Source organism: Castor canadensis, chromosome 11 (genome assembly GCF_047511655.1).
Source record: "Castor canadensis chromosome 11, mCasCan1.hap1v2, whole genome shotgun sequence".
Classification (NCBI taxonomy): Eukaryota; Metazoa; Chordata; class Mammalia; order Rodentia; family Castoridae; genus Castor; species Castor canadensis.
This window is the reverse complement of record NC_133396.1, coordinates 99,968,194-99,994,208: the sequence shown is the minus strand read 5'-3', so window position 1 is coordinate 99,994,208 and position 26,015 is coordinate 99,968,194. Positions and strand designations below refer to the sequence as shown.

At 64.9% G+C, this 26,015-nt stretch overlaps 1 protein-coding gene and 20 non-coding genes across 21 annotated transcripts in view; 12 read left to right on the top strand and 9 right to left on the bottom strand.

Moving 5' to 3' along the window:
- Window positions 1–26,015, bottom strand: part of Apoa2 (apolipoprotein A2) — a 450,260-nt gene that overhangs the window by 228,238 nt on the left and 196,007 nt on the right. The window lies entirely within an intron of this gene.
- On the bottom strand, window positions 1,972–2,042 carry Trnag-gcc (transfer RNA glycine (anticodon GCC)). The gene has a single exon. It is a non-coding gene; the product is annotated as a tRNA-Gly (tRNA).
- Window positions 3,069–3,151, bottom strand: Trnal-cag (transfer RNA leucine (anticodon CAG)). Its single transcript has one exon. It is a non-coding gene; the product is annotated as a tRNA-Leu (tRNA).
- On the top strand, window positions 3,612–3,683 carry Trnad-guc (transfer RNA aspartic acid (anticodon GUC)). Its single transcript has one exon. It is a non-coding gene; the product is annotated as a tRNA-Asp (tRNA).
- Window positions 4,229–4,300, top strand: Trnag-ucc (transfer RNA glycine (anticodon UCC)). The gene has a single exon. It is a non-coding gene; the product is annotated as a tRNA-Gly (tRNA).
- Window positions 4,624–4,695, top strand: Trnae-cuc (transfer RNA glutamic acid (anticodon CUC)). Its single transcript has one exon. It is a non-coding gene; the product is annotated as a tRNA-Glu (tRNA).
- Trnag-gcc (transfer RNA glycine (anticodon GCC)) lies at window positions 8,162–8,232 on the bottom strand. Its single transcript has one exon. It is a non-coding gene; the product is annotated as a tRNA-Gly (tRNA).
- Trnal-cag (transfer RNA leucine (anticodon CAG)) lies at window positions 9,258–9,340 on the bottom strand. Its single transcript has one exon. It is a non-coding gene; the product is annotated as a tRNA-Leu (tRNA).
- Trnad-guc (transfer RNA aspartic acid (anticodon GUC)) lies at window positions 9,801–9,872 on the top strand. The gene has a single exon. It is a non-coding gene; the product is annotated as a tRNA-Asp (tRNA).
- Trnag-ucc (transfer RNA glycine (anticodon UCC)) lies at window positions 10,418–10,489 on the top strand. The gene has a single exon. It is a non-coding gene; the product is annotated as a tRNA-Gly (tRNA).
- On the top strand, window positions 10,813–10,884 carry Trnae-cuc (transfer RNA glutamic acid (anticodon CUC)). Its single transcript has one exon. It is a non-coding gene; the product is annotated as a tRNA-Glu (tRNA).
- On the bottom strand, window positions 14,357–14,427 carry Trnag-gcc (transfer RNA glycine (anticodon GCC)). Its single transcript has one exon. It is a non-coding gene; the product is annotated as a tRNA-Gly (tRNA).
- Trnal-cag (transfer RNA leucine (anticodon CAG)) lies at window positions 15,455–15,537 on the bottom strand. Its single transcript has one exon. It is a non-coding gene; the product is annotated as a tRNA-Leu (tRNA).
- Window positions 15,998–16,069, top strand: Trnad-guc (transfer RNA aspartic acid (anticodon GUC)). Its single transcript has one exon. It is a non-coding gene; the product is annotated as a tRNA-Asp (tRNA).
- Trnag-ucc (transfer RNA glycine (anticodon UCC)) lies at window positions 16,602–16,676 on the top strand. Its single transcript has one exon. It is a non-coding gene; the product is annotated as a tRNA-Gly (tRNA).
- On the top strand, window positions 17,000–17,071 carry Trnae-cuc (transfer RNA glutamic acid (anticodon CUC)). Its single transcript has one exon. It is a non-coding gene; the product is annotated as a tRNA-Glu (tRNA).
- On the bottom strand, window positions 20,546–20,616 carry Trnag-gcc (transfer RNA glycine (anticodon GCC)). The gene has a single exon. It is a non-coding gene; the product is annotated as a tRNA-Gly (tRNA).
- Window positions 21,643–21,725, bottom strand: Trnal-cag (transfer RNA leucine (anticodon CAG)). The gene has a single exon. It is a non-coding gene; the product is annotated as a tRNA-Leu (tRNA).
- Window positions 22,186–22,257, top strand: Trnad-guc (transfer RNA aspartic acid (anticodon GUC)). The gene has a single exon. It is a non-coding gene; the product is annotated as a tRNA-Asp (tRNA).
- On the top strand, window positions 22,803–22,874 carry Trnag-ucc (transfer RNA glycine (anticodon UCC)). The gene has a single exon. It is a non-coding gene; the product is annotated as a tRNA-Gly (tRNA).
- Window positions 23,198–23,269, top strand: Trnae-cuc (transfer RNA glutamic acid (anticodon CUC)). Its single transcript has one exon. It is a non-coding gene; the product is annotated as a tRNA-Glu (tRNA).

Sequence of the window (26,015 nt, the reverse complement as noted above, 5' to 3'; positions counted from 1 at the left end):
CCTCTGTCCGGCTTGCTCTGTGACTGCTCCCCAAAGTCAACCGCACAGCTCAGTCGGCTGGCTGCCCAAAGTTTGTTGACAGCGAAGATGACCGCTGACGTCCAGTCAAGGACCCATAGTGTGCTGTGGGCGGGACTAGGGCGAGGTCAAGGCGCCGCGGCCGCGCCCGGAGAGGATTCCCTATGGCGATACACACCCCGACCGGCGGCCAGGGCAGTTTTCTTGCCCGTGGGTCTTGGGTGGATGAACGGGAACCGTCGTCCCGGGCGGGACACCGCGCAGGCCGGGACAAAGGTCGTGACAGCAGAAAGAGGACAGAAGGACACATGGCGCCCGGGCTTGGATGGTGGCTAGAAGAGGTGTGTGTGTGTGTGTGTGTGTGTGTGTGTGTGTGTGTGTGTGTGTTTGTGTGTGTGTGTGCGGGAGAGTGCGCCCAGGTGCGAGCATGATGGGCGGGCAGGGCTGAGAGCCCCGCTGGCAGTCGGGCAGAGATTCTGAGGACCACCCCATGGATGGGAGCGTGGGAGCGACTCGCCCGAGGATGGCGCTGTCCTCCGCTTCCACTGTGGACGAGGGGCTGGCTCGAGATCCCAGGAGCCCTGGGAGGCCAGGTCAGGGGAGCTCCAGCGGTCAGACGTTGTCAACTGAGGACCTGGGAGACAGGGGCATGGCGAGGGATGCCTGGCGGCTGGGTGGGGAGCCCAGGGCCTGGGTAGGGGCAGCGGGCCTGCCGGGAGGGCGAGTCTGGAGGCGGAAAGGAACATCCGATTGGCGACCGGTGGAAGGAAGATCCAACCCCTTGTGGTCAGAGAGGTACCCGGTGACCCCCCGGGCCAGATGGTCTGGAGGCGACCAGAATAACGAGTGGCTCTGGGGTGAGTCGGGAAGTACTCCAGGGTGCCAGACAGTGCACAGGGAGAGTTGTAGAGACAGGGAGACAGAGTGAAAGAGAGATGAGAGACAGAGAGAGTAGAGGGAGAAAGATAGACCCAGAGAAAGAAGACATTACCAGACAGACAGACAGACAGACAGGGACACACAGACAAAGACAGCTAGAACGAGAGCCAGAAAGAGAGACGGACAAAGGGAGAGAGAGGGTGAAAGAAAGAGGAGAGAGACAGATGAGACAGATGAGACAGAGATAGACACAGAGAAAGAGAAGACATACACAGACAGACAAAGGGAGAGAAAGAGAGGAGAGAGCGAGAGAATATCCAGGTGATGTGAGAAGGAGGTAGGAAGGGCAAGTGGACCAGAATCGTGAATAATTCCCTGGGAGGCCACACATGGGCTTGTCAGGTATGTGTTTGGGGGCCTAGATTAAAAGAGACCCAAGGGACAGATGCAGGTCAGAATCCTTGAGCAAAGTTGTGGGTTGTAGGGCGTGAGGGGCGGTTAAGGTGGTTCGGAGGGATGAGAAGACTTGTCGTGGGTAAGCACAGCCTAGAGAACATAGAGTGTGCATATGCGATGATGTTAGTGGAGGTACTTTGAGGTCCCTGGTGTGCTTGGATGACTGCGTGACCGTGTAGGAGACACACGGCGTGTGACTGTTAGGAGAGAAGACTTCCTGTCTAGAGGTTTGGGAGCCATGGGCTTAACTTTCAGGGTGAAGAAAGGCCAAGGGACAGGGCGAGTGAGTGCAAGGATGCATTGCGGTTGGGGACGCCTGGACGCAGAATAGATTGCTGGTGACAGAAGGGCGAGGGAGAGCGAGCGAGAGAGATGCAAGGGATGAGGAGGCAGGTGTGAGAGGCGCCAGGGGTGAGGGAACTGTCTTGCAAGGGGCCGGCGGGTGGGACCCAGTTGGGTGAGTCGCGTGTGAGGCGAGCGCAGACGCAAGCGAGCAAGCGAGCGGGGCAGGTGCGTAGGTGCTGGTGCAGGTGCAGGCCAGGGGGGTGCAGCTGGAGCGGAAGGAGGCTGCGCTCTGCTTAGGCGCTGGGTCTGGAGGACCAAAAGGGGACCAGGCGCTGCATGGGCCGGGAATCGAACCCGGGCCTCCCGCGTGGCAGGCGAGAATTCTACCACTGAACCACCCATGCACCGGCGGCGGCCGCCATCCGACGCAGTCACAGCCGGCGCTCACCAGTTGTCCCGCGGGACACTGGTCCCCGGTCGGAGGCGAGCTGAGCCACACACTGTTCGCCTGGCGCGTGCACCAGGGGCCCGATGGCGCAGGGAGCAAAGGAGCAACCAGAAGGAGAGGCTGCTGGATCGTGGTGGTCGTGGCGGCGGTGGCGGTGGCAGCGGGTGTGTGCGGGAAGGCAGAAGTGTCGCGCGCTGGGGAGGGGCCGGGGGTGGGAGCGGGGAGAAGCGGACTCGCCCCGGTCTGCCCTTTCTCCGCCGCCCAGGCCCGTCACGCTGCCGCAAACGTGGCCCGTGCCTGAATCCCAATCAGGACAGGTGACCTGCGGCAGGCGCTGCTGAGCGCGCCTGTTGTGCTCAGCGCCTCGACGCGCAGAGATGGGGACCCAAGGCGCTGGTGCGCTTGGCGCTGGGGGCCTGGGGGTGAGGTGTGGCGCCGAGGTGGTCTCGGCAGGGGCTTGGAGTTTATGGGCCGGCCCGGGGTGGTAGAGGGCGAAGGTGGGGGGGGGTGGCTATCATTGCGGGTTTGGCCTGGCCTGCCGGGTGCTCTGCGCCTGGGGAATGGGGGCGTCGATGTGTGCGTGTGTGTGTGTGTGTGTGTGTTGTGTGTATGTGTGTAGGCAGAGGATGGAGGGTCTTGTGGGATGGTCGACGTGTCCCGTGGACCCGAATCCCCACTGCCCCTCCTCGCCGGCTCCCGTACCACCTGCGGGCCAAAGAAAGAGAGGCTCTTTTCCTCTGGGGAAAGAGCCGAGGAGGTGATTCAGAGAAACCACCTCTGCGTGTCCGAATGGCCTGTGGCGGAGGGTTGAAGGCGCCGGCGCTTGCGACACTGGCGTTTATGCGCGAGCCTTTCGGGTGGGCGCCAGGAGCGGAGGGGCGGAGGCGTGCGACCACGGGGGCGAGAGATTGGAGAGTGGGCAAAGAGGGCGCGAGCCGGGAAGAGGGCATCGGTGGGCGTCTCTGGGGCTAAAAGGTGGGCTTGTCAGGAGTGGGATTCGAACCCACGCCTCCAGGGGAGACTGCGACCTGAACGCAGCGCCTTAGACCGCTCGGCCATCCTGACGGCGGGCCTGGGCGCGTGGCCGCTCCCCTGGCTGGGACCCGGCGCGGACGCCCGGTACCGTTCCTCGGCGTGGGTGCGCAAGCGGCGGAGGGCAAGCCAAGTCAGTCTCTGCCGCTCGCTGCGGCGTGCAGGCCGCCACGCCCTCCTCCCCTCCTCCCCGAGCGGCGCTTGCTAGTCCGCGCGTCTTCCCCTCCTCCCGGCGCGGTGGCTCGATGCCCGCGTCGGAGGCGGCGGGGCAGGGCGCACCGGGTTGGCTGGGTGGCAGCCGGGTGCAGCTCGAGGTCAGGCTCCGGACCGGGTCGGCTCGCCTCGCCTTTGTCCAGAGTGCTTTGTTGTGTGAGCGTGTGTCCCGCACGTGCCAGATGCTTGCGGTGGGCAGGCGGACGAGGGAGGGCAGGGCCGGGCGTACCAGGGCTCGGGACAGCGGACTGGCTCCCAGAGGGCGGGGCGGGCGTCGCTGTCCTCGTTAGTATAGTGGTGAGTATCCCCGCCTGTCACGCGGGAGACTGGGGTTCGATTCCCCGACGGGGAGGCAGCCGCCCTTTTTGGCCACCGGCGCGAGGTCTGCGACCCAGCCTCTCGCCCTCAAGGGGCGTGCCCTTCTTCCTCCCTCCGCCCACCGCCACCTGGTACCTGGCCTGCCACGTGGTCGCCCCAGACGAGCGGACCTGCCCGCCCTGCTGGGCCCGGCCAGGCCAGGCCAGGCCAGGCCCGCGCCACCCGAAGTCCTTGTGGGAGTGGGCTCCGTGAGGCCGGCAGGGGCAGGAAAGCGTGGGAGGCGACCGAGTGAGTGAGGACCGTCCTTCTGGCTGTCGGGCCGTGGCGGCGGCGTCGCTGGGCCCCGCGCCCGGCCCCACGCCGCAACGTGGAGCCGAGGGCTCAGTCGGGAGCAGCACGGCTGCAGCAGAAGGCCGGCGCAGCGGAGCTGCTGGGCTCTGGGCTGGGCTGGGCTGGGCTGGCGCTTTTTGGCGCCGTGGCAGCCAAGAGCTGCGGGCGTCGGGCAGGCCCGCGTCAGGCGGTGGCGGCGCTCGCTCGTGGCAGTCCCGGCCGGCCTGTGGGCGCTGGCCGGGCCGTGCGGCGTTGGTGGTATAGTGGTGAGCATAGCTGCCTTCCAAGCAGTTGACCCGGGTTCGATTCCCGGCCAACGCAGCGGGCTGACCTTTTGCCGAGACCCGGGGCCGCAGAGGGCGGCCGGGCTGGCACGCAGCTGTGCTTGCAGGCGCGGGAGGGTGTGTGGCAGAAGGAGGCGCGGCGATGTTTTGAGGGTGCCCCGAGCAGGAGGGGAGCTGCTAAGGCTGAGGGCGGTCGGGTTGCCAGGGGCGCCGGGTGGGCTGGCGGGATTTGGTTAGCAAGTGAAGCCCAGCCGGCGGTGCAGGTGCCAGGCGCCAGGCGCCAAGCTGCCAGCTGCCAGCTGCCAGCTCGAGAGGAGGCGCTGGCTCCAGGGCGGGAGCGCGGGGCACGCAGGCCGACGCTCCCTGGTGGTCTAGTCGTTAGGATTCGGCGCTCTCACCGCCGCGGCCCGGGTTCGATTCCCGGTCAGGGAAGCCTTTCTTCTTCTTCTCCGCCGTCCACCACCGACGTCGGCTTCGTCTTCGCACCACACCTCCCCTTTTGGCCAACAGGCCCGCCCGGTCCACCTACGCCCCAATGAGACGGGATTTCCCGCCCAGCCCTTGTCCGTCAGCGCTTCCTTTTCTCCTGGCTGGCCCGCTCGCCCGCCCTCCACCCATCTTCACCCTTCAGCGTGTCCCCTCTTCCTTGCCCTAGGCTCACCCAAGGGCCCTCGCAGCCCCACGCACACAGGCCAGGTCAGCCTCTCTACTCCTCTGGCTGCCAGCGGACCCACCACCCTCCACCACCACCCCCATCGCCGTCACCACCACCCCCATCGCCACCACCACTACCACCACTACCATCACCAGCGGCCAACAGCACCCACCCACCAATGCAGGACGATCGCTGGTTCCTCACTCCTCTCGCTACAGCTTCCCGCCTCTCCCTTCCCCTCCCCTCCGCTGTCCCCCCAGTCCCCTCCCCTCCCTTCCCCTCCCCTGCCGTCCCCTCTCCTTTCACACAGAAGGCACAAGCACCCACGCACGCACAAGGTGCTGAGAACTGAGGGAAAACCAGAGCGGTTCCTTGCTCTTCATGCCTCAAGAAACACCGTGCCCTTCATCCGCTTCACCTGCTCTTCCTGAGACTTCAGTCACCTTCCCCCTGGCCTCAGCCCATAGATAGAGAGCCTCAAAATCCAATGCACGGAGAGGTGAGTTGGAGACTCGGGCCCTCCCGGTTCCTCGTGCTCGGCTGCCTCCTACAGAAACTCTTGCTGTTTTGTGAAAGGAAACTCCACGTGGATTTCGTGATTGGAATACCACACGGCTGGCAACGCCAGACTGGCTCCTTCGCTCCCTCACCCCTCGCCCCATCGCCCCATCGCCCGTTCTCTCACTGGCTGCTTCCTCCCTCATGAACTCCTCTAACCCGCCCGCTCACTTTCCCAATCAGCCACCCACTCCTTCACTGCTTCTCTCACCCTCCCACCTAGCCACCCACTCATTCGCTCCACCACCCTGCCAACCCAGCCACCCATCCACTCAGTAGTGGGGGCCTCTAAGGGGCCAGGACTGTCCCACGACACTGCTCGGTCAAGGGCTCCACCTGTGTGTGACAGCGGCTTTGAAGGGGGTGCCGGTGGGGGTGTGTGGGGGGGAAGGCCGTCGGCGCTAGCGGAGCCTGAGCCAGGGAGGCGGAGGTGTGTGGAGACGTGTGGGGAGCTAGACCACCGGGTGGGCGTTTGGCGGTAGCAGAAGCCGGGCGATGAAGAAATTGGTGGTGACACAGCCAAGGGCCAAGCTGACCCGAGCGGGATTGGGCCATGAGGGTGGGGGGACATTGGCTGGCAATACCTAGGCTCGGAATCCTATCCCCAGATGGCCAGGGACAAATGGAGAATGTCCATCTACACAGCGCCTAGATTGGATGTGTTGGAGTAGTTCCCCACTGCCGCCTCACCACAGGGCCACCCGGCTCTTCATCCCTCTTTCCGGCTTGCTCTGTGGCTGCTCCCCAAAGTCAACCGCACAGCTCAGTCGGCTGGCTGCCCAAAGTTTGTTGACAGCGAAGATGACCGCTGACGTCCAGTCAAGGACCCATAGTGTGCTGTGGGCGGGACTAGGGCGAGGTCAAGGCGCCGCGGCCGCGCCCGGAGAGGATTCCCTATGGCGATACACACCCCGACCGGCGGCCAGGGCAGTTTTCTTGCCCGTGGGTCTTGGGTGGATGAACGGGAACCGTCGTCCCGGGCGGGACACCGCGCAGGCCGGGACAAAGGTCGTGACAGCAGAAAGAGGACAGAAGGACACATGGCGCCCGGGCTTGGATGGTGGCTAGAAGAGGTGTGTGTGTGTGTGTGTGTGTGTGTGTGTGTGTGTGTGTGTGTGTTTGTGTGTGTGTGTGCGGGAGAGTGCGCCCAGGTGCGAGCATGATGGGCGGGCAGGGCTGAGAGCCCCGCTGGCAGTCGGGCAGAGATTCTGAGGACCACCCCATGGATGGGAGCGTGGGAGCGACTCGCCCGAGGATGGCGCTGTCCTCCGCTTCCACTGTGGACGAGGGGCTGGCTCGAGATCCCAGGAGCCCTGGGAGGCCAGGTCAGGGGAGCTCCAGCGGTCAGACGTTGTCAACTGAGGACCTGGGAGACAGGGGCATGGCGAGGGATGCCTGGCGGCTGGGTGGGGAGCCCAGGGCCTGGGTAGGGGCAGCGGGCCTGCCGGGAGGGCGAGTCTGGAGGCGGAAAGGAACATCCGATTGGCGACCGGTGGAAGGAAGATCCAACCCCTTGTGGTCAGAGAGGTACCCGGTGACCCCCCGGGCCAGATGGTCTGGAGGCGACCAGAATAACGAGTGGCTCTGGGGTGAGTCGGGAAGTACTCCAGGGTGCCAGACAGTGCACAGGGAGAGTTGTAGAGACAGGGAGACAGAGTGAAAGAGAGATGAGAGACAGAGAGAGTAGAGGGAGAAAGATAGACCCAGAGAAAGAAGACATTACCAGACAGACAGACAGACAGACAGGGACACACAGACAAAGACAGCTAGAACGAGAGCCAGAAAGAGAGACGGACAAAGGGAGAGAGAGGGTGAAAGAAAGAGGAGAGAGACAGATGAGACAGATGAGACAGAGATAGACACAGAGAAAGAGAAGACATACACAGACAGACAAAGGGAGAGAAAGAGAGGAGAGAGCGAGAGAATATCCAGGTGATGTGAGAAGGAGGTAGGAAGGGCAAGTGGACCAGAATCGTGAATAATTCCCTGGGAGGCCACACATGGGCTTGTCAGGTATGTGTTTGGGGGCCTAGATTAAAAGAGACCCAAGGGACAGATGCAGGTCAGAATCCTTGAGCAAAGTTGTGGGTTGTAGGGCGTGAGGGGCGGTTAAGGTGGTTCGGAGGGATGAGAAGACTTGTCGTGGGTAAGCACAGCCTAGAGAACATAGAGTGTGCATATGCGATGATGTTAGTGGAGGTACTTTGAGGTCCCTGGTGTGCTTGGATGACTGCGTGACCGTGTAGGAGACACACGGCGTGTGACTGTTAGGAGAGAAGACTTCCTGTCTAGAGGTTTGGGAGCCATGGGCTTAACTTTCAGGGTGAAGAAAGGCCAAGGGACAGGGCGAGTGAGTGCAAGGATGCATTGCGGTTGGGGACGCCTGGACGCAGAATAGATTGCTGGTGACAGAAGGGCGAGGGAGAGCGAGCGAGAGAGATGCAAGGGATGAGGAGGCAGGTGTGAGAGGCGCCAGGGGTGAGGGAACTGTCTTGCAAGGGGCCGGCGGGTGGGACCCAGTTGGGTGAGTCGCGTGTGAGGCGAGCCCAGACGCAAGCGAGCAAGCGAGCGGGGCAGGTGCGTAGGTGCTGGTGCAGGTGCAGGCCAGGGGGGTGCAGCTGGAGCGGAAGGAGGCTGCGCTCTGCTTAGGCGCTGGGTCTGGAGGACCAAAAGGGGACCAGGCGCTGCATGGGCCGGGAATCGAACCCGGGCCTCCCGCGTGGCAGGCGAGAATTCTACCACTGAACCACCCATGCACCGGCGGCGGTCGCCATCCGACGCAGCCACAGCCGGCGCTCACCAGTTGTCCCGCGGGACACTGGTCCCCGGTCGGAGGCGAGCTGAGCCACACACTGTTCGCCTGGAGCGTGCACCAGGGGCCCGATGGCGCAGGGAGCAAAGGAGCAACCAGAAGGAGAGGCTGCTGGATCGTGGTGGTCGTGGCGGCGGTGGCGGTGCCAGCGGGTGTGTGCGGGAAGGCAGAAGTGTCGCGCGCTGGGGAGGGGCCGGGGGTGGGAGCGGGGAGAAGCGGACTCGCCCCGGTCTGCCCTTTCTCCGCCGCCCAGGCCCGTCACGCTGCCGCAAACGTGGCCCGTGCCTGAATCCCAATCAGGACAGGTGACCTGCGGCAGGCGCTGCTGAGCGCGCCTGTTGTGCTCAGCGCCTCGACGCGCAGAGATGGGGACCCAAGGCGCTGGTGCGCTTGGCGTTGGGGGCCTGGGGGTGAGGTGTGGCGCCGAGGTGGTCTCGGCAGGGGCTTGGAGTTTATGGGCCGGCCCGGGGTGGTAGAGGGCGAAGGTGGGGGGGGGTGGCTATCATTGCGGGTTTGGCCTGGCCTGCCGGGTGCTCTGCGCCTGGGGAATGGGGGCGTCGATGTGTACGTGTGTGTGTGTGTGTGTGTGTGTGTGTGTGTGTGTAGGCAGAGGATGGAGGGTCTTGTGGGATGGTCGACGTGTCCCGTGGACCCGAATCCCCACTGCCCCTCCTCGCCGGCTCCCGTACCACCTGCGGGCCAAAGAAAGAGAGGCTCTTTTCCTCTGGGGAAAGAGCCTAGGAGGTGATTCAGAGAAACCACCTCTGCGTGTCCGAATGGCCTGTGGCGGAGGGTTGAAGGCGCCGGCGCTTGCGACACTGGCGTTTATGCGCGAGCCTTTCGGGTGGGCGCCAGGAGCGGAGGGGCGGAGGCGTGCGACCACGGGGGCGAGAGATTGGAGAGTGGGCAAAGAGGGCGCGAGCCGGGAAGAGGGCATCGGTGGGCGTCTCTGGGGCTAAAAGGTGGGCTTGTCAGGAGTGGGATTCGAACCCACGCCTCCAGGGGAGACTGCGACCTGAACGCAGCGCCTTAGACCGCTCGGCCATCCTGACGGCGGGCCTGGGCGCGTGGCCGCTCCCCTGGCTGGGACCCGGCGCGGACGCCCGGTACCGTTCCTCGGCGTGGGTGCGCAAGCGGCGGAGGGCAAGCCAAGTCAGTCTCTGCCGCTCGCTGCAGCGTGCAGGCCGCCACGCCCTCCTCCCCTCCTCCCCGAGCGGCGCTTGCTAGTCCGCGCGTCTTCCCCTCCTCCCGGCGCGGTGGCTCGATGCCCGCGTCGGAGGCGGCGGGGCAGGGCGCACCGGGTTGGCTGGGTGGCAGCCGGGTGCAGCTCGAGGTCAGGCTCCGGACCGGGTCGGCTCGCCTCGCCTTTGTCCAGAGTGCTTTGTTGTGTGAGCGTGTGTCCCGCACGTGCCAGATGCTTGCGGTGGGCAGGCGGACGAGGGAGGGCAGGGCCGGGCGTACCAGGGCTCGGGACAGCGGACTGGCTCCCAGAGGGCGGGGCGGGCGTCGCTGTCCTCGTTAGTATAGTGGTGAGTATCCCCGCCTGTCACGCGGGAGACCGGGGTTCGATTCCCCGACGGGGAGGCAGCCGCCCTTTTTGGCCACCGGCGCGAGGTCTGCGACCCAGCCTCTCGCCCTCAAGGGGCGTGCCCTTCTTCCTCCCTCCGCCCACCGCCACCTGGTACCTGGCCTGCCACGTGGTCGCCCCAGACGAGCGGCCCTGCCCGCCCTGCTGGGCCCGGCCAGGCCAGGCCAGGCCAGGCCCGCGCCACCCGAAGTCCTTGTGGGAGTGGGCTCCGTGAGGCCGGCAGGGGCAGGAAAGCGTGGGAGGCGACCGAGTGAGTGAGGACCGTCCTTCTGGCTGTCGGGCCGTGGCGGCGGCATCGCTGGGCCCCGCGCCCGGCCCCACGCCGCAACGTGGAGCCGAGGGCTCAGTCGGGAGCAGCACGGCTGCAGCAGAAGGCCGGCGCAGCGGAGCTGCTGGGCTCTGGGCTGGGCTGGGCTGGGCTGGCGCTTTTTGGCGCCGTGGCAGCCAAGAGCTGCGGGCGTCGGGCAGGCCCGCGTCAGGCGGTGGCGGCGCTCGCTCGTGGCAGTCCCGGCCGGCCTGTGGGCGCTGGCCGGGCCGTGCGGCGTTGGTGGTATAGTGGTGAGCATAGCTGCCTTCCAAGCAGTTGACCCGGGTTCGATTCCCGGCCAACGCAGCGGGCTGACCTTTTGCCGAGACCCGGGGCCGCAGAGGGCGGCCGGGCTGGCACGCAGCTGTGCTTGCAGGCGCGGGAGGGTGTGTGGCAGAAGGAGGCGCGGCGATGTTTTGAGGGTGCCCCGAGCAGGAGGGGAGCTGCTAAGGCTGAGGGCGGTCGGGTTGCCAGGGGCGCCGGGTGGGCTGGCGGGATTTGGTTAGCAAGTGAAGCCCAGCCGGCGGTGCAGGTGCCAGGCGCCAGGCGCCAAGCTGCCAGCTGCCAGCTGCCAGCTCGAGAGGAGGCGCTGGCTCCAGGGCGGGAGCGCGGGGCACGCAGGCCGACGCTCCCTGGTGGTCTAGTGGTTAGGATTCGGCGCTCTCACCGCCGCGGCCCGGGTTCGATTCCCGGTCAGGGAAGCCTTTCTTCTTCTTCTCCGCCGTCCACCACCGACGTCGGCTTCGTCTTCGCACCACACCTCCCCTTTTGGCCAACAGGCCCGCCCGGTCCACCTACGCCCCAATGAGACGGGACTTCCCGCCCAGCCCTTGTCCGTCAGCGCTTCCTTTTCTCCTGGCTGGCCCGCTCGCCCGCCCTCCACCCATCTTCACCCTTCAGCGTGTCCCCTCTTCCTTGCCCTAGGCTCACCCAAGGGCCCTCGCAGCCCCACGCACACAGGCCAGGTCAGCCTCTCTACTCCTCTGGCTGCCAGCGGACCCACCACCCTCCACCACCACCCCCATCGCCGTCACCACCACCCCCATCGCCACCACCACTACCACCACTACCATCACCAGCGGCCAACAGCACCCACCCACCAATGCAGGACGATCGCTGGTTCCTCACTCCTCTCGCTACAGCTTCCCGCCTCTCCCTTCCCCTCCCCTCCGCTGTCCCCCCAGTCCCCTCCCCTCCCTTCCCCTCCCCTGCCGTCCCCTCTCCTTTCACACAGAAGGCACAAGCACCCACGCACGCACAAGGTGCTGAGAACTGAGGGAAAACCAGAGCGGTTCCTTGCTCTTCATGCCTCAAGAAACACCGTGCCCTTCATCCGCTTCACCTGCTCTTCCTGAGACTTCAGTCACCTTCCCCCTGGCCTCAGCCCATAGATAGAGAGCCTCAAAATCCAATGCACGGAGAGGTGAGTTGGAGACTCGGGCCCTCCCGGTTCCTCGTGCTCGGCTGCCTCCTACAGAAACTCTTGCTGTTTTGTGAAAGGAAACTCCACGTGGATTTCGTGATTGGAATACCACACGGCTGGCAACGCCAGACTGGCTCCTTCGCTCCCTCACCCCTCGCCCCATCGCCCCATCGCCCGTTCTCTCACTGGCTGCTTCCTCCCTCATGAACTCCTCTAACCCGCCCGCTCACTTTCCCAATCAGCCACCCACTCCTTCACTGCTTCACTGCTTCTCTCACCCTCCCACCTAGCCACCCACTCATTCGCTCAACCACCCTGCCAACCCAGCCACCCATCCACTCAGTAGTGGGGGCCTCTAAGGGGCCAGGACTGTCCCACGACACTGCTCGGTCAAGGGCTCCACCTGTGTGTGACAGCGGCTTTGAAGGGGGTGCCGGTGGGGGTGTGTGGGGGGGAAGGCCGTCGGCGCTAGTGGAGCCTGAGCCAGGGAGGCGGAGGTGTGTGGAGACGTGTGGGGAGCTAGACCACCGGGTGGGCGTTTGGCGGTAGCAGAAGCCGGGCAATGAAGAAATTGGTGGTGACACAGCCAAGGGCCAAGCTGACCCGAGCGGGAGTGGGCCACGAGGGTGGGGGGACATTGGCTGGCAATACCTAGGCTCGGAATCCTATCCCCAGATGGCCAGGGACAAATGGAGAATGTCCATCTACACAGCGCCTAGATTGGATGTGTTGGAGTAGTTCCCCACTGCCGCCTCACCACAGGGCCACCCGGCTCTTCATCCCTCTGTCCGGCTTGCTCTGTGACTGCTCCCCAAAGTCAACCGCACAGCTCAGTCGGCTGGCTGCCCAAAGTTTGTTGACAGCGAAGATGACCGCTGACGTCCAGTCAAGGACCCATAGTGTGCTGTGGGCGGGACTAGGGCGAGGTCAAGGCGCCGCGGCCGCGCCCGGAGAGGATTCCCTATGGCGATCCACACCCCGACCGGCGGCCAGGGCAGTTTTCTTGCCCGTGGGTCTTGGGTGGATGAACGGGAACCGTCGTCCCGGGCGGGACACCGCGCAGGCCGGGACAAAGGTCGTGACAGCAGAAAGAGGACAGAAGGACACATGGCGCCCGGGCTTGGATGGTGGCTAGAAGAGGTGTGTGTGTGTGTGTGTGTGTGTGTGTGTGTGTGTGTGTGTGTTTGTGTGTGTGTGTGCGGGAGAGTGCGCCCAGGTGCGAGCATGATGGGCGGGCAGGGCTGAGAGCCCCGCTGGCAGTCGGGCAGAGATTCTGAGGACCACCCCATGGATGGGAGCGTGGGAGCGACTCGCCCGAGGATGGCGCTGTCCTCCGCTTCCACTGTGGACGAGGGGCTGGCTCGAGATCCCAGGAGCCCTGGGAGGCCAGGTCAGGGGAGCTCCAGCGGTCAGACGTTGTCAACTGAGGACCTGGGAGACAGGGGCATGGCGAGGGATGCCTGGCGGCTGGGTGGGGAGCCCAGGGCCTGGGTAGGGGCAGCGGGCCTGCCGGGAGGGCGAGTCTGGAGGCGGAAAGGAACATCCGATTGGCGACCGGTGGAAGGAAGATCCAACCCCTTGTGGTCAGAGAGGTACCCGGTGACCCCCCGGGCCAGATGGTCTGGAGGCGACCAGAATAACGAGTGGCTCTGGGGTGAGTCGGGAAGTACTCCAGGGTGCCAGACAGTGCACAGGGAGAGTTGTAGAGACAGGGAGACAGAGTGAAAGAGAGATGAGAGACAGAGAGAGTAGAGGGAGAAAGATAGACCCAGAGAAAGAAGACATTACCAGACAGACAGACAGACAGACAGGGACACACAGACAAAGACAGCTAGAACGAGAGCCAGAAAGAGAGACGGACAAAGGGAGAGAGAGGGTGAAAGAAAGAGGAGAGAGACAGATGAGACAGATGAGACAGAGATAGACACAGAGAAAGAGAAGACATACACAGACAGACAAAGGGAGAGAAAGAGAGGAGAGAGCGAGAGAATATCCAGGTGATGTGAGAAGGAGGTAGGAAGGGCAAGTGGACCAGAATCGTGAATAATTCCCTGGGAGGCCACACATGGGCTTGTCAGGTATGTGTTTGGGGGCCTAGATTAAAAGAGACCCAAGGGACAGATGCAGGTCAGAATCCTTGAGCAAAGTTGTGGGTTGTAGGGCGTGAGGGGCGGTTAAGGTGGTTCGGAGGGATGAGAAGACTTGTCGTGGGTAAGCACAGCCTAGAGAACATAGAGTGTGCATATGCGATGATGTTAGTGGAGGTACTTTGAGGTCCCTGGTGTGCTTGGATGACTGCGTGACCGTGTAGGAGACACACGGCGTGTGACTGTTAGGAGAGAAGACTTCCTGTCTAGAGGTTTGGGAGCCATGGGCTTAACTTTCAGGGTGAAGAAAGGCCAAGGGACAGGGCGAGTGAGTGCAAGGATGCATTGCGGTTGGGGACGCCTGGACGCAGAATAGATTGCTGGTGACAGAAGGGCGAGGGAGAGCGAGCGAGAGAGATGCAAGGGATGAGGAGGCAGGTGTGAGAGGCGCCAGGGGTGAGGGAACTGTCTTGCAAGGGGCCGGCGGGTGGGACCCAGTTGGGTGAGTCGCGTGTGAGGCGAGCGCAGACGCAAGCGAGCAAGCGAGCGGGGCAGGTGCGTAGGTGCTGGTGCAGGTGCAGGCCAGGGGGGTGCAGCTGGAGCGGAAGGAGGCTGCGCTCTGCTTAGGCGCTGGGTCTGGAGGACCAAAAGGGGACCAGGCGCTGCATGGGCCGGGAATCGAACCCGGGCCTCCCGCGTGGCAGGCGAGAATTCTACCACTGAACCACCCATGCACCGGCGGCGGCCGCCATCCGACGCAGTCACAGCCGGCGCTCACCAGTTGTCCCGCGGGACACTGGTCCCCGGTCGGAGGCGAGCTGAGCCACACACTGTTCGCCTGGCGCGTGCACCAGGGGCCCGATGGCGCAGGGAGCAAAGGAGCAACCAGAAGGAGAGGCTGCTGGATCGTGGTGGTCGTGGCGGCGGTGGCGGTGGCAGCGGGTGTGTGCGGGAAGGCAGAAGTGTCGCGCGCTGGGGAGGGGCCGGGGGTGGGAGCGGGGAGAAGCGGACTCGCCCCGGTCTGCCCTTTCTCCGCCGCCCAGGCCCGTCACGCTGCCGCAAACGTGGCCCGTGCCTGAATCCCAATCAGGACAGGTGACCTGCGGCAGGCGCTGCTGAGCGCGCCTGTTGTGCTCAGCGCCTCGACGCGCAGAGATGGGGACCCAAGGCGCTGGTGCGCTTGGCGCTGGGGGCCTGGGGGTGAGGTGTGGCGCCGAGGTGGTCTCGGCAGGGGCTTGGAGTTTATGGGCCGGCCCGGGGTGGTAGAGGGCGAAGGTGGGGGGGGTGGCTATCATTGCGGGTTTGGCCTGGCCTGCCGGGTGCTCTGCGCCTGGGGAATGGGGGCGTCGATGTGTGCGTGTGTGTGTGTGTGTGTGTGTGTTGTGTGTGTGTGTGTAGGCAGAGGATGGAGGGTCTTGTGGGATGGTCGACGTGTCCCGTGGACCCGAATCCCCACTGCCCCTCCTCGCCGGCTCCCGTACCACCTGCGGGCCAAAGAAAGAGAGGCTCTTTTCCTCTGGGGAAAGAGCCGAGGAGGTGATTCAGAGAAACCACCTCTGCGTGTCCGAATGGCCTGTGGCGGAGGGTTGAAGGCGCCGGCGCTTGCGACACTGGCGTTTATGCGCGAGCCTTTCGGGTGGGCGCCAGGAGCGGAGGGGCGGAGGCGTGCGACCACGGGGGCGAGAGATTGGAGAGTGGGCAAAGAGGGCGCGAGCCGGGAAGAGGGCATCGGTGGGCGTCTCTGGGGCTAAAAGGTGGGCTTGTCAGGAGTGGGATTCGAACCCACGCCTCCAGGGGAGACTGCGACCTGAACGCAGCGCCTTAGACCGCTCGGCCATCCTGACGGCGGGCCTGGGCGCGTGGCCGCTCCCCTGGCTGGGACCCGGCGCGGACGCCCGGTACCGTTCCTCGGCGTGGGTGCGCAAGCGGCGGAGGGCAAGCCAAGTCAGTCTCTGCCGCTCGCTGCGGCGTGCAGGCCGCCACGCCCTCCTCCCCTCCTCCCCGAGCGGCGCTTGCTAGTCCGCGCGTCTTCCCCTCCTCCCGGCGCGGTGGCTCGATGCCCGCGTCGGAGGCGGCGGGGCAGGGCGCACCGGGTTGGCTGGGTGGCAGCCGGGTGCAGCTCGAGGTCAGGCTCCGGACCGGGTCGGCTCGCCTCGCCTTTGTCCAGAGTGCTTTGTTGTGTGAGCGTGTGTCCCGCACGTGCCAGATGCTTGCGGTGGGCAGGCGGACGAGGGAGGGCAGGGCCGGGCGTACCAGGGCTCGGGACAGCGGACTGGCGCCCAGAGGGCGGGGCGGGCGTCGCTGTCCTCGTTAGTATAGTGGTGAGTATCCCCGCCTGTCACGCGGGAGACCGGGGTTCGATTCCCCGACGGGGAGGCAGCCGCCCTTTTTGGCCACCGGCGCGAGGTCTGCGACCCAGCCTCTCGCCCTCAAGGGGCGTGCCCTTCTTCCTCCCTCCGCCCACCGCCACCTGGTACCTGGCCTGCCACGTGGTCGCCCCAGACGAGCGGCCCTGCCCGCCCTGCTGGGCCCGGCCAGGCCAGGCCAGGCCAGGCCCGCGCCACCCGAAGTCCTTGTGGGAATGGGCTCCGTGAGGCCGGCAGGGGCAGGAAAGCGTGGGAGGCGACCGAGTGAGTGAGGACCGTCCTTCTGGCTGTCGGGCCGTGGCGGCGGCGTCGCTGGGCCCCGCGCCTGGCCCCACGCCGCAACGTGGAGCCGAGGGCTCAGTCGGGAGCAGCACGGCTGCAGCAGAAGGCCGGCGCAGCGGAGCTGCTGGGCTCTGGGCTGGCCTGGCGCTTTTTGGCGCCGTGGCAGCCAAGAGCTGCGGGCGTCGGTCAGGCCCGCGTCAGGTGGTGGCGGCGCTCGCTCGTGGCAGTCCCCGCCGGCCTGTGGGCGCTGGCCGGGCCGTGCGTCGTTGGTGGTATAGTGGTGAGCATAGCTGCCTTCCAAGCAGTTGACCCGGGTTCGATTCCCGGCCAACGCAGCGGGCTGACCTTTTGCCGAGGCCCGGGGCCGCAGAGGGCGGCCGGGCTGGCACGCAGCTGTGCTTGCAGGCGCGGGAGGGTGTGTGGCAGAAGGAGGCGCGGCGATGTTTTGAGGGTGCCCCGAGCAGGAGGGGAGCTGCTAAGGCTGAGGGCGGTCGGGTTGCCAGGGGCGCCGGGTGGGCTGGCGGGATTTGGTTAGCAAGTGAAGCCCAGCCGGCGGTGCAGGTGCCAGGCGCCAGGCGCCAAGCTGCCAGCTGCCAGCTGCCAGCTCGAGAGGAGGCGCTGGCTCCAGGGCGGGAGCGCGGGGCACGCAGGCCGACGCTCCCTGGTGGTCTAGTGGTTAGGATTCGGCGCTCTCACCGCCGCGGCCCGGGTTCGATTCCCGGTCAGGGAAGCCTTTCTTCTTCTTCTCCGCCGTCCACCACCGACGTCGGCTTCGTCTTCGCACCACACCTCCCCTTTTGGCCAACAGGCCCGCCCGGTCCACCTACGCCCCAATGAGACGGGACTTCCCGCCCAGCCCTTGTCCGTCAGCGCTTCCTTTTCTCCTGGCTGGCCCGCTCGCCCGCCCTCCACCCATCTTCACCCTTCAGCGTGTCCCCTCTTCCTTGCCCTAGGCTCACCCAAGGGCCCTCGCAGCCCCACGCACACAGGCCAGGTCAGCCTCTCTACTCCTCTGGCTGCCAGCGGACCCACCACCCTCCACCACCACCCCCATCGCCGTCACCACCACCCCCATCGCCACCACCACTACCACCACTACCATCACCAGCGGCCAACAGCACCCACCCACCAATGCAGGACGATCGCTGGTTCCTCACTCCTCTCGCTACAGCTTCCCGCCTCTCCCTTCCCCTCCCCTCCGCTGTCCCCCCAGTCCCCTCCCCTCCCTTCCCCTCCCCTGCCGTCCCCTCTCCTTTCACACAGAAGGCACAAGCACCCACGCACGCACAAGGTGCTGAGAACTGAGGGAAAACCAGAGCGGTTCCTTGCTCTTCATGCCTCAAGAAACACCGTGCCCTTCATCCGCTTCACCTGCTCTTCCTGAGACTTCAGTCACCTTCCCCCTGGCCTCAGCCCATAGATAGAGAGCCTCAAAATCCAATGCACGGAGAGGTGAGTTGGAGACTCGGGCCCTCCCGGTTCCTCGTGCTCGGCTGCCTCCTACAGAAACTCTTGCTGTTTTGTGAAAGGAAACTCCACGTGGATTTCGTGATTGGAATACCACACGGCTGGCAACGCCAGACTGGCTCCTTCGCTCCCTCACCCCTCGCCCCATCGCCCCATCGCCCATTCTCTCACTGGCTGCTTCCTCCCTCATGAACTCCTCTAACCCGCCCGCTCACTTTCCCAATCAGCCACCCACTCCTTCACTGCTTCACTGCTTCTCTCACCCTCCCACCTAGCCACCCACTCATTCGCTCAACCACCCTGCCAACCCAGCCACCCATCCACTCAGTAGTGGGGGCCTCTAAGGGGCCAGGACTGTCCCACGACACTGCTCGGTCAAGGGCTCCACCTGTGTGTGACAGCGGCTTTGAAGGGGGTGCCGGTGGGGGTGTGTGGGGGGGAAGGCCGTCGGCGCTAGCGGAGCCTGAGCCAGGGAGGCGGAGGTGTGTGGAGACGTGTGGGGAGCTAGACCACCGGGTGGGCGTTTGGCGGTAGCAGAAGCCGGGCGATGAAGAAATTGGTGGTGACACAGCCAAGGGCCAAGCTGACCCGAGCGGGAGTGGGCCACGAGGGTGGGGGGACATTGGCTGGCAATACCTAGGCTCGGAATCCTATCCCCAGATGGCCAGGGACAAATGGAGAATGTCCATCTACACAGCGCCTAGATTGGATGTGTTGGAGTAGTTCCCCACTGCCGCCTCACCACAGGGCCACCCGGCTCTTCATCCCTCTGTCCGGCTTGCTCTGTGACTGCTCCCCAAAGTCAACCGCACAGCTCAGTCGGCTGGCTGCCCAAAGTTTGTTGACAGCGAAGATGACCGCTGACGTCCAGTCAAGGACCCATAGTGTGCTGTGGGCGGGACTAGGGCGAGGTCAAGGCGCCGCGGCCGCGCCCGGAGAGGATTCCCTATGGCGATACACACCCCGACCGGCGGCCAGGGCAGTTTTCTTGCCCGTGGGTCTTGGGTGGATGAACGGGAACCGTCGTCCCGGGCGGGACACCGCGCAGGCCGGGACAAAGGTCGTGACAGCAGAAAGAGGACAGAAGGACACATGGCGCCCGGGCTTGGATGGTGGCTAGAAGAGGTGTGTGTGTGTGTGTGTGTGTGTGTGTGTGTGTGTGTGTGTGTGTTTGTGTGTGTGTGTGCGGGAGAGTGCGCCCAGGTGCGAGCATGATGGGCGGGCAGGGCTGAGAGCCCCGCTGGCAGTCGGGCAGAGATTCTGAGGACCACCCCATGGATGGGAGCGTGGGAGCGACTCGCCCGAGGATGGCGCTGTCCTCCGCTTCCACTGTGGACGAGGGGCTGGCTCGAGATCCCAGGAGCCCTGGGAGGCCAGGTCAGGGGAGCTCCAGCGGTCAGACGTTGTCAACTGAGGACCTGGGAGACAGGGGCATGGCGAGGGATGCCTGGCGGCTGGGTGGGGAGCCCAGGGCCTGGGTAGGGGCAGCGGGCCTGCCGGGAGGGCGAGTCTGGAGGCGGAAAGGAACATCCGATTGGCGACCGGTGGAAGGAAGATCCAACCCCTTGTGGTCAGAGAGGTACCCGGTGACCCCCCGGGCCAGATGGTCTGGAGGCGACCAGAATAACGAGTGGCTCTGGGGTGAGTCGGGAAGTACTCCAGGGTGCCAGACAGTGCACAGGGAGAGTTGTAGAGACAGGGAGACAGAGTGAAAGAGAGATGAGAGACAGAGAGAGTAGAGGGAGAAAGATAGACCCAGAGAAAGAAGACATTACCAGACAGACAGACAGACAGACAGGGACACACAGACAAAGACAGCTAGAACGAGAGCCAGAAAGAGAGACGGACAAAGGGAGAGAGAGGGTGAAAGAAAGAGGAGAGAGACAGATGAGACAGATGAGACAGAGATAGACACAGAGAAAGAGAAGACATACACAGACAGACAAAGGGAGAGAAAGAGAGGAGAGAGCGAGAGAATATCCAGGTGATGTGAGAAGGAGGTAGGAAGGGCAAGTGGACCAGAATCGTGAATAATTCCCTGGGAGGCCACACATGGGCTTGTCAGGTATGTGTTTGGGGGCCTAGATTAAAAGAGACCCAAGGGACAGATGCAGGTCAGAATCCTTGAGCAAAGTTGTGGGTTGTAGGGCGTGAGGGGCGGTTAAGGTGGTTCGGAGGGATGAGAAGACTTGTCGTGGGTAAGCACAGCCTAGAGAACATAGAGTGTGCATATGCGATGATGTTAGTGGAGGTACTTTGAGGTCCCTGGTGTGCTTGGATGACTGCGTGACCGTGTAGGAGACACACGGCGTGTGACTGTTAGGAGAGAAGACTTCCTGTCTAGAGGTTTGGGAGCCATGGGCTTAACTTTCAGGGTGAAGAAAGGCCAAGGGACAGGGCGAGTGAGTGCAAGGATGCATTGCGGTTGGGGACGCCTGGACGCAGAATAGATTGCTGGTGACAGAAGGGCGAGGGAGAGCGAGCGAGAGAGATGCAAGGGATGAGGAGGCAGGTGTGAGAGGCGCCAGGGGTGAGGGAACTGTCTTGCAAGGGGCCGGCGGGTGGGACCCAGTTGGGTGAGTCGCGTGTGAGGCGAGCGCAGACGCAAGCGAGCAAGCGAGCGGGGCAGGTGCGTAGGTGCTGGTGCAGGTGCAGGCCAGGGGGGTGCAGCTGGAGCGGAAGGAGGCTGCGCTCTGCTTAGGCGCTGGGTCTGGAGGACCAAAAGGGGACCAGGCGCTGCATGGGCCGGGAATCGAACCCGGGCCTCCCGCGTGGCAGGCGAGAATTCTACCACTGAACCACCCATGCACCGGCGGCGGCCGCCATCCGACGCAGTCACAGCCGGCGCTCACCAGTTGTCCCGCGGGACACTGGTCCCCGGTCGGAGGCGAGCTGAGCCACACACTGTTCGCCTGGCGCGTGCACCAGGGGCCCGATGGCGCAGGGAGCAAAGGAGCAACCAGAAGGAGAGGCTGCTGGATCGTGGTGGTCGTGGCGGCGGTGGCGGTGGCAGCGGGTGTGTGCGGGAAGGCAGAAGTGTCGCGCGCTGGGGAGGGGCCGGGGGTGGGAGCGGGGAGAAGCGGACTCGCCCCGGTCTGCCCTTTCTCCGCCGCCCAGGCCCGTCACGCTGCCGCAAACGTGGCCCGTGCCTGAATCCCAATCAGGACAGGTGACCTGCGGCAGGCGCTGCTGAGCGCGCCTGTTGTGCTCAGCGCCTCGACGCGCAGAGATGGGGACCCAAGGCGCTGGTGCGCTTGGCGCTGGGGGCCTGGGGGTGAGGTGTGGCGCCGAGGTGGTCTCGGCAGGGGCTTGGAGTTTATGGGCCGGCCCGGGGTGGTAGAGGGCGAAGGTGGGGGGGGGTGGCTATCATTGCGGGTTTGGCCTGGCCTGCCGGGTGCTCTGCGCCTGGGGAATGGGGGCGTCGATGTGTGCGTGTGTGTGTGTGTGTGTGTGTTGTGTGTATGTGTGTAGGCAGAGGATGGAGGGTCTTGTGGGATGGTCGACGTGTCCCGTGGACCCGAATCCCCACTGCCCCTCCTCGCCGGCTCCCGTACCACCTGCGGGCCAAAGAAAGAGAGGCTCTTTTCCTCTGGGGAAAGAGCCGAGGAGGTGATTCAGAGAAACCACCTCTGCGTGTCCGAATGGCCTGTGGCGGAGGGTTGAAGGCGCCGGCGCTTGCGACACTGGCGTTTATGCGCGAGCCTTTCGGGTGGGCGCCAGGAGCGGAGGGGCGGAGGCGTGCGACCACGGGGGCGAGAGATTGGAGAGTGGGCAAAGAGGGCGCGAGCCGGGAAGAGGGCATCGGTGGGCGTCTCTGGGGCTAAAAGGTGGGCTTGTCAGGAGTGGGATTCGAACCCACGCCTCCAGGGGAGACTGCGACCTGAACGCAGCGCCTTAGACCGCTCGGCCATCCTGACGGCGGGCCTGGGCGCGTGGCCGCTCCCCTGGCTGGGACCCGGCGCGGACGCCCGGTACCGTTCCTCGGCGTGGGTGCGCAAGCGGCGGAGGGCAAGCCAAGTCAGTCTCTGCCGCTCGCTGCGGCGTGCAGGCCGCCACGCCCTCCTCCCCTCCTCCCCGAGCGGCGCTTGCTAGTCCGCGCGTCTTCCCCTCCTCCCGGCGCGGTGGCTCGATGCCCGCGTCGGAGGCGGCGGGGCAGGGCGCACCGGGTTGGCTGGGTGGCAGCCGGGTGCAGCTCGAGGTCAGGCTCCGGACCGGGTCGGCTCGCCTCGCCTTTGTCCAGAGTGCTTTGTTGTGTGAGCGTGTGTCCCGCACGTGCCAGATGCTTGCGGTGGGCAGGCGGACGAGGGAGGGCAGGGCCGGGCGTACCAGGGCTCGGGACAGCGGACTGGCTCCCAGAGGGCGGGGCGGGCGTCGCTGTCCTCGTTAGTATAGTGGTGAGTATCCCCGCCTGTCACGCGGGAGACTGGGGTTCGATTCCCCGACGGGGAGGCAGCCGCCCTTTTTGGCCACCGGCGCGAGGTCTGCGACCCAGCCTCTCGCCCTCAAGGGGCGTGCCCTTCTTCCTCCCTCCGCCCACCGCCACCTGGTACCTGGCCTGCCACGTGGTCGCCCCAGACGAGCGGACCTGCCCGCCCTGCTGGGCCCGGCCAGGCCAGGCCAGGCCAGGCCCGCGCCACCCGAAGTCCTTGTGGGAGTGGGCTCCGTGAGGCCGGCAGGGGCAGGAAAGCGTGGGAGGCGACCGAGTGAGTGAGGACCGTCCTTCTGGCTGTCGGGCCGTGGCGGCGGCGTCGCTGGGCCCCGCGCCCGGCCCCACGCCGCAACGTGGAGCCGAGGGCTCAGTCGGGAGCAGCACGGCTGCAGCAGAAGGCCGGCGCAGCGGAGCTGCTGGGCTCTGGGCTGGGCTGGGCTGGGCTGGCGCTTTTTGGCGCCGTGGCAGCCAAGAGCTGCGGGCGTCGGGCAGGCCCGCGTCAGGCGGTGGCGGCGCTCGCTCGTGGCAGTCCCGGCCGGCCTGTGGGCGCTGGCCGGGCCGTGCGGCGTTGGTGGTATAGTGGTGAGCATAGCTGCCTTCCAAGCAGTTGACCCGGGTTCGATTCCCGGCCAACGCAGCGGGCTGACCTTTTGCCGAGACCCGGGGCCGCAGAGGGCGGCCGGGCTGGCACGCAGCTGTGCTTGCAGGCGCGGGAGGGTGTGTGGCAGAAGGAGGCGCGGCGATGTTTTGAGGGTGCCCCGAGCAGGAGGGGAGCTGCTAAGGCTGAGGGCGGTCGGGTTGCCAGGGGCGCCGGGTGGGCTGGCGGGATTTGGTTAGCAAGTGAAGCCCAGCCGGCGGTGCAGGTGCCAGGCGCCAGGCGCCAAGCTGCCAGCTGCCAGCTGCCAGCTCGAGAGGAGGCGCTGGCTCCAGGGCGGGAGCGCGGGGCACGCAGGCCGACGCTCCCTGGTGGTCTAGTCGTTAGGATTCGGCGCTCTCACCGCCGCGGCCCGGGTTCGATTCCCGGTCAGGGAAGCCTTTCTTCTTCTTCTCCGCCGTCCACCACCGACGTCGGCTTCGTCTTCGCACCACACCTCCCCTTTTGGCCAACAGGCCCGCCCGGTCCACCTACGCCCCAATGAGACGGGATTTCCCGCCCAGCCCTTGTCCGTCAGCGCTTCCTTTTCTCCTGGCTGGCCCGCTCGCCCGCCCTCCACCCATCTTCACCCTTCAGCGTGTCCCCTCTTCCTTGCCCTAGGCTCACCCAAGGGCCCTCGCAGCCCCACGCACACAGGCCAGGTCAGCCTCTCTACTCCTCTGGCTGCCAGCGGACCCACCACCCTCCACCACCACCCCCATCGCCGTCACCACCACCCCCATCGCCACCACCACTACCACCACTACCATCACCAGCGGCCAACAGCACCCACCCACCAATGCAGGACGATCGCTGGTTCCTCACTCCTCTCGCTACAGCTTCCCGCCTCTCCCTTCCCCTCCCCTCCGCTGTCCCCCCAGTCCCCTCCCCTCCCTTCCCCTCCCCTGCCGTCCCCTCTCCTTTCACACAGAAGGCACAAGCACCCACGCACGCACAAGGTGCTGAGAACTGAGGGAAAACCAGAGCGGTTCCTTGCTCTTCATGCCTCAAGAAACACCGTGCCCTTCATCCGCTTCACCTGCTCTTCCTGAGACTTCAGTCACCTTCCCCCTGGCCTCAGCCCATAGATAGAGAGCCTCAAAATCCAATGCACGGAGAGGTGAGTTGGAGACTCGGGCCCTCCCGGTTCCTCGTGCTCGGCTGCCTCCTACAGAAACTCTTGCTGTTTTGTGAAAGGAAACTCCACGTGGATTTCGTGATTGGAATACCACACGGCTGGCAACGCCAGACTGGCTCCTTCGCTCCCTCACCCCTCGCCCCATCGCCCCATCGCCCGTTCTCTCACTGGCTGCTTCCTCCCTCATGAACTCCTCTAACCCGCCCGCTCACTTTCCCAATCAGCCACCCACTCCTTCACTGCTTCTCTCACCCTCCCACCTAGCCACCCACTCATTCGCTCCACCACCCTGCCAACCCAGCCACCCATCCACTCAGTAGTGGGGGCCTCTAAGGGGCCAGGACTGTCCCACGACACTGCTCGGTCAAGGGCTCCACCTGTGTGTGACAGCGGCTTTGAAGGGGGTGCCGGTGGGGGTGTGTGGGGGGGAAGGCCGTCGGCGCTAGCGGAGCCTGAGCCAGGGAGGCGGAGGTGTGTGGAGACGTGTGGGGAGCTAGACCACCGGGTGGGCGTTTGGCGGTAGCAGAAGCCGGGCGATGAAGAAATTGGTGGTGACACAGCCAAGGGCCAAGCTGACCCGAGCGGGATTGGGCCATGAGGGTGGGGGGACATTGGCTGGCAATACCTAGGCTCGGAATCCTATCCCCAGATGGCCAGGGACAAATGGAGAATGTCCATCTACACAGCGCCTAGATTGGATGTGTTGGAGTAGTTCCCCACTGCCGCCTCACCACAGGGCCACCCGGCTCTTCATCCCTCTTTCCGGCTTGCTCTGTGGCTGCTCCCCAAAGTCAACCGCACAGCTCAGTCGGCTGGCTGCCCAAAGTTTGTTGACAGCGAAGATGACCGCTGACGTCCAGTCAAGGACCCATAGTGTGCTGTGGGCGGGACTAGGGCGAGGTCAAGGCGCCGCGGCCGCGCCCGGAGAGGATTCCCTATGGCGATACACACCCCGACCGGCGGCCAGGGCAGTTTTCTTGCCCGTGGGTCTTGGGTGGATGAACGGGAACCGTCGTCCCGGGCGGGACACCGCGCAGGCCGGGACAAAGGTCGTGACAGCAGAAAGAGGACAGAAGGACACATGGCGCCCGGGCTTGGATGGTGGCTAGAAGAGGTGTGTGTGTGTGTGTGTGTGTGTGTGTGTGTGTGTGTGTGTGTGTTTGTGTGTGTGTGTGCGGGAGAGTGCGCCCAGGTGCGAGCATGATGGGCGGGCAGGGCTGAGAGCCCCGCTGGCAGTCGGGCAGAGATTCTGAGGACCACCCCATGGATGGGAGCGTGGGAGCGACTCGCCCGAGGATGGCGCTGTCCTCCGCTTCCACTGTGGACGAGGGGCTGGCTCGAGATCCCAGGAGCCCTGGGAGGCCAGGTCAGGGGAGCTCCAGCGGTCAGACGTTGTCAACTGAGGACCTGGGAGACAGGGGCATGGCGAGGGATGCCTGGCGGCTGGGTGGGGAGCCCAGGGCCTGGGTAGGGGCAGCGGGCCTGCCGGGAGGGCGAGTCTGGAGGCGGAAAGGAACATCCGATTGGCGACCGGTGGAAGGAAGATCCAACCCCTTGTGGTCAGAGAGGTACCCGGTGACCCCCCGGGCCAGATGGTCTGGAGGCGACCAGAATAACGAGTGGCTCTGGGGTGAGTCGGGAAGTACTCCAGGGTGCCAGACAGTGCACAGGGAGAGTTGTAGAGACAGGGAGACAGAGTGAAAGAGAGATGAGAGACAGAGAGAGTAGAGGGAGAAAGATAGACCCAGAGAAAGAAGACATTACCAGACAGACAGACAGACAGACAGGGACACACAGACAAAGACAGCTAGAACGAGAGCCAGAAAGAGAGACGGACAAAGGGAGAGAGAGGGTGAAAGAAAGAGGAGAGAGACAGATGAGACAGATGAGACAGAGATAGACACAGAGAAAGAGAAGACATACACAGACAGACAAAGGGAGAGAAAGAGAGGAGAGAGCGAGAGAATATCCAGGTGATGTGAGAAGGAGGTAGGAAGGGCAAGTGG